Source organism: Sus scrofa, chromosome Y, assembly GCF_054392235.1.
Source record: "Sus scrofa isolate SSC_HxYL_T2T_F1_AM1 chromosome Y, Sscrofa_HxYL_maternal_Yorkshire_Landrace_v2.0, whole genome shotgun sequence".
NCBI lineage: Eukaryota > Metazoa > Chordata > Mammalia > Artiodactyla > Suidae > Sus > Sus scrofa.
Window position 1 is genome coordinate 42,666,501 of NC_139402.1, and position 6,000 is coordinate 42,672,500.

Genomic DNA, 6,000 nt, shown 5'->3' on the forward strand with positions numbered 1-6,000 from the left:
GAATGTCCCACATATGGCCCATCTCACACCTCTTTTCTCACAGAGAGGTTGTTTGGGCACAAGGCTCCATGGGCATCATATCAGTGCCATGGCCACCGCTGGCACTGCACCTTGCAGAAGGAAGGCAACTCCACACCCTGGGGAACCCAATTTTCTCTATCATGATGGATCTCTGATAACATGTGGAGCACGTCAGGGTCAAGTCCTTCCTCAGTCACTGCCTCACACGAATACACAGGACAGAATCTCTTTTGGAGAGAAAAGATGTCATTCCAAACACCCAAACTAAAGACCCTGGACAGTGAAATCAAGGAACGACTGAGCAAGAACACCGTATGAGCTGCTATTTCAATAGGAAGGGTCTTTTCCCCTTAGGGAACATATACGGTGTCATTTAACTTGACACGCCCCTCGCCTCATTTGAGAAGATATCAATGCCAAGCAGGGAGGACTGCTTGCAGCCGACATATTTCTAGAGACAGGCCAAGAAAGAGTGAAAATCTCATGCAAGAGTCCTGATATAGCCTTTGTGTCTAAGAGTCCCTGGAAACACAGACAAGGGCTTGGGAATGAAACTGTGCGCTGGAATGTGGCTTGTATCCAAATGTCATCTGTCACTCTCTCTCTCTCCCGCTCTCTCTCTCTCTCTCTTCCTCTCTGTCGGCTTCTTCCTCCTTCACATACTCTCGAATCCTCTTCATCCAAGGTGATCTGTGCTGCTCCAGGTTGGCATATCTCAGCCAGGAGAGCAGTCAAATTCTTTAACCAAGATTTTCCAACAGTCTTCCAAAATCCTATCAAATATAAAAGCATTTTTCCTGAAATTATTCCTCTGTTTGTATGGAGACATTCCACCTTACACAGTGTTCCCCTATCTTACCATTGTCAGCCCTTCACACTGACCGATAACCATCCCATTTGTACTGCGTTCTACATGGTCACAGATTTGACTCCCAGATCAACATCTTCAACCACCTTAACATAAGGGTCCGAGTGAGAATTCACTTCTCTGCAGCACACCCCACGTGTGGGATCAGGTCTGTGAAGTGGCTGGTGAGGTGGATCCCTCGAGTCTTTGTAAGCGGAGTTAGGAAATGTAGTCTCGGACTCTCCATGTCTCAGTGAATTGGCATCTACGAAGGGGTCTGAGCACCCTTCAGCAGGGTCTGAATGACAATGCGACAGAGTTCAAGGATTCGGTCCCCTCAAACCAGTCTCCATTTGGGACAATTCTCCTCCTTCTCTAGACCCTCAATTGGCAGGCCAGGGGCCCCTCTCGTCCAAGAGCGACACCTCAAGACCTGCCCATGGAGCCCTCATCACAGGACTCACGGAGGTAACAAGAGAGACTCCTGAAATTCCCAACAATTGTGTTCCCCACAAACAAGCCAGCAGTGCAACTAGTCTCCCCACTTCCATCCAGCACCCCAGTAGACAGGACGTATGCTTATCCACGTGGGAAATACCCACCAGACATATCCCAGCTTCGTTCTCGGGAAATTTGTTACTGTGGATAGTCAGTGTGAGATTTCATCTATTGACGTGTATGTCCCAAAGCAGGGAATTGTCCTTCCCCACATTCCAATATGTCCTCAGGGTTGATATTGAGGGCCTCGTCCTTGGTTGAAGGCAGAGGGGCCTATTGTCATGGTTTGAGCTCTGGAATGAGATGTATCAACCCGGTCATACTTAGGAGTCTTTCTTCCCCTGTTGGAAAAGACTGGATGTGATAAGCTCACTGGTCCCTTTCAGATGGATCATACTCCAAAAGCAAGCCTGAGCCGTGGATATTTATCTTCTCAGGAGCCTGCTGAGAATGGTGGCCATGAGAAGAATGCTGGAAAGAATACTTATCATCCAAGTCTCCAATACATCCAATGGATCCTCCTTTAATTTCGTATCAACATACCTCCAGATCATGAGCTCAGGCTGCACGATGCACAACAAGTGAGGGGTGACGGTGAGAGCTTCCCACTTTGGGCCATCACTCGCCTCTCTTCTCACAGAGGGTCTGTGGTGTCACAATGCTTGGTGGGCAGCATGCCATTGCCATGGCAACCATTGGGCCTGACCTTCTCAGATGGAAGGCAACTCCACCTCCTCTGTGCCCACCTGCTGTCTACAGAAGGATGGCTCTTCCCCTGAACGTGTGTCAGGCTCAACACGCTGGTTCCAGAACTGCATCCCAGGAATACACAGTCTGCAATCTCATGGGGAAAGAACATATGGGATTGAAAAAGACCCATTCCCCAAGGAGCCTGAACAGGAAAACAATGGCTGATGGAGGAAGAACAACACACGAGCATCCCTTTCCATGGGAGGAGGCTTTTCCACGGAAGGAAACTATGGAATATCTTTTCACCTGATTTCCACCCCATGCCATTGGAGAAGATATAGGTACCATATCAAGGCTTTCAAACCTGTCTTCCAGTATGGAGCAGGGATGGTAATGGACCCATTTTGGGAGTCAGGCCAGGAAGGAGAGAAGACTCTCGTACAAGTGTGCTGGTTTATCCCATTTGTGGGATATCCACCTTACACCAAGACATGTTCTTGGAGCAATTATCCTGCCATTCACGCTTGCTGGAATCCACAGCTGCTGTACCTCTCTCTCTCCTTCTTTTCATCTCCTTCTCTCTAGCTCTCTCACTCTCCCCTCGGCCCCCCTTCAATGTCTCTGGAATCCTCCTGCTACAAGTTGACCTGTGGTGATAATGGAGGAAATATAGTACCCAAGAGAATGGTCCAAGTGATCCCCCATCCAGTTATCCCTGTCATCCTAGGTCTGATCAAATATAAAATCCGTGGTCCAGAAAGACTTCCTGTGCTGTGTGGAGACACCCCAACTAGGTCAGCCTTCCACAACACTTCCCATATTCAGCCCTTCCTGTGGACACGCTGACCACTTCATATGTACTTCGGTCTGGAGGGTCCCATATTAGACTCAGAGAGCAGCACACTTGTAACAACGTTCACATGAGTGCTCTCCCAAGAAATGGCTTCTCTGCAGCATTCCCTACCTGCTCCATGAGTTACTGTTCATTTGCTCGTGGGTGGATCTCTGCACTCGTTCTTTGGGGATTTAGAATAGCAAGTCTATGACTCTTCATGTCTCAATGATTGGGCATCCAAACAATGGTCTGAGCATCCTTGGCCAGTGGGCTGGCCAACAATAGCCCAGAGTGCAAGATGTCTGTTAAGCAAATCCATCTCTCTAAGGAATAGACCTCCTCATTCTCTAGCCTCAGGAGTGTCAGGGACAGAGCCCACTCCCTTCCAGGATGGAACTTTCAATACGCTCCAATTGCAGGCATCATCACAGGGCTCCTGGAAGTTCAGACAAGCGACCCACCTTTCCTACCTTATGACTGTAGACACAACAAACACACTGGCGCTCGCCCCACGCACCACACTCCCAGGAAGCACTCCATGAGAGGGAGGGCTTGTTCTTTTCCCCCTGTGGAAAAGGCACCTGAAAGAGACCGGTTACATCTCGGTTAAATGGCCTCTGTTTGGAGGGCTCCCCTGTGGCTTAGGCTATGGAAATATGGATTCAGAAGTGTGGAGCTGAAAAGGCCCCATTGGGACTGTCTTCGTCAGGGGTTCCATCCAGGGCCTCCTGCTTGGGGGAGAGCATTGGGGCATGGATGTCTTGTTTGTACACCAGGATGTCTTGTTTCAAATGGCCATGAAGCACAATTCTTTCTTCACATGGAGGAACTCCCTTGAGGTATTCTGCCCACTGATGCCCTGAAGATATCACATGTTCAAGCACCAAGCCTCTAGAATCCACATTGAGCTTGGGAGCCTGATGAGAGTGGTGGCTAGGAGTCTACAGATGGAGATAATCGTGTTCATCCAAGAGGACCACCCATCTGGTGGATCCTCCTTTCCATCAACTTCGACAGACCTCCAGAGCAAGAGCTCATGGTGTCCATCATTGAACTCTCAATGTTTGAGTGGGAGAATGTCCCACATATGGCCCATCTCACACCTCTTTTCTCACAGAGAGGTTGTTTGGGCACAAGGCTCCATGGGCATCATATCAGTGCCATGGCCACCGCTGGCACTGCACCTTGCAGAAGGAAGGCAACTCCACACCCTGGGGAACCCAATTTTCTCTATCATGATGGATCTCTGATAACATGTGGAGCACGTCAGGGTCAAGTCCTTCCTCAGTCACTGCCTCACACGAATACACAGGACAGAATCTCTTTTGGAGAGAAAAGATGTCATTCCAAACACCCAAACTAAAGACCCTGGACAGTGAAATCAAGGAACGACTGAGCAAGAACACCGTATGAGCTGCTATTTCAATAGGAAGGGTCTTTTCCCCTTAGGGAACATATACGGTGTCATTTAACTTGACACGCCCCTCGCCTCATTTGAGAAGATATCAATGCCAAGCAGGGAGGACTGCTTGCAGCCAACATATTTCTAGAGACAGGCCAAGAAAGAGTGAAAATCTCATGCAAGAGTCCTGATATAGCCTTTGTGTCTAAGAGTCCCTGGAAACACAGACAAGGGCTTGGGAATGAAACTGTGCGCTGGAATGTGGCTTGTATCCAAATGTCATCTGTCACTCTCTCTCTCTCCTGCTCTCTCTCTCTCTCTCTTCCTCTCTGTCGGCTTCTTCCTCCTTCACATACTCTCGAATCCTCTTCATCCAAGGTGATCTGTGCTGCTCCAGATTGGCATATCTCAGCCAGGAGAGCAGTCAAATTCTTTAACCAAGATTTTCCAACAGTCTTCCAAAATCCTATCAAATATAAAAGCATTTTTCCTGAAATTATTCCTCTGTTTGTATGGAGACATTCCACCTTACACAGTGTTCCCCTATCTTACCATTGTCAGCCCTTCACACTGACCGATAACCATCCCATTTGTACTGCGTTCTACATGGTCACAGATTTGACTCCCAGATCAACATCTTTTCAACCACCTACACATAAGGGTCCGAGTGAGAATTCACTTCTCTGCAGCACACCCCACGTGTGGGATCAGGTCTGTGAAGTGGCTGGTGAGGTGGATCCCTCGAGTCTTTGTAAGCGGACTTAGGAAATGTAGTCTCGGACTCTCCATGTCTCAGTGAATTGGCATCTACGAAGGGGTCTGAGCACCCTTCAGCAGGGTCTGAATGACAATGCGACAGAGTTCAAGGATTCGGTCCCCTAAAACCAGTCTCCATTTGGGACAATTCTCCTCCTTCTCTAGACCCTCAATTGGCAGGCCAGGGGCCCCTCTCGTCCAAGAGCGACACCTCAAGACCTGCCCATGGAGCCCTCATCACAGGACTCACGGAGGTAACAAGAGAGACTCCTGAAATTCCCGACAATTGTGTTCCCCACAAACAAGCCAGCAGTGAAACTAGTCTCCCCACTTCCATCCAGCACCCCAGTAGACAGGACGTATGCTTATCCACCTGGGAAATACCCACCAGACATATCCCAGCTTCGTTCTCGGGAAATTTGTTACTGTGGATAGTTAGTGTGAGCTTTCATCTAATGACGTGTATGTCCCAAAGCAGGGAATTGTCCTTCCCCACATTCCAATATGTCCTCAGGGTTGATATTGAGGGCCTCGTCCTTGGTTGAAGGCAGAGGGGCCTATTGTCATGGTTTGAGCTCTGGAATGAGATGTATCAACCCGGTCATACTTAGGAGTCTTTCTTCCCCTGTTGGAAAAGACTGGATGTGATAAGCTCACTGGTCCCTTTCAGATGGATCATACTCCAAAAGCAAGCCTGAGCCGTGGATATTTATCTTCTCAGGAGCCTGCTGAGAATGGTGGCCATGAGAAGAATGCTGGAAAGAATACTTATCATCCAAGTCTCCAATACATCCAATGGATCCTCCTTTAATTTCGTATCAACATACCTCCAGATCATGAGCTCAGGCTGCACGATGCACAACAAGTGAGGGGTGACGGTGAGAGCTTCCCACTTTGGGCCATCACTCGCCTCTCTTCTCACAGAGGGTCTGTGGTGTCACAACGCTTGGT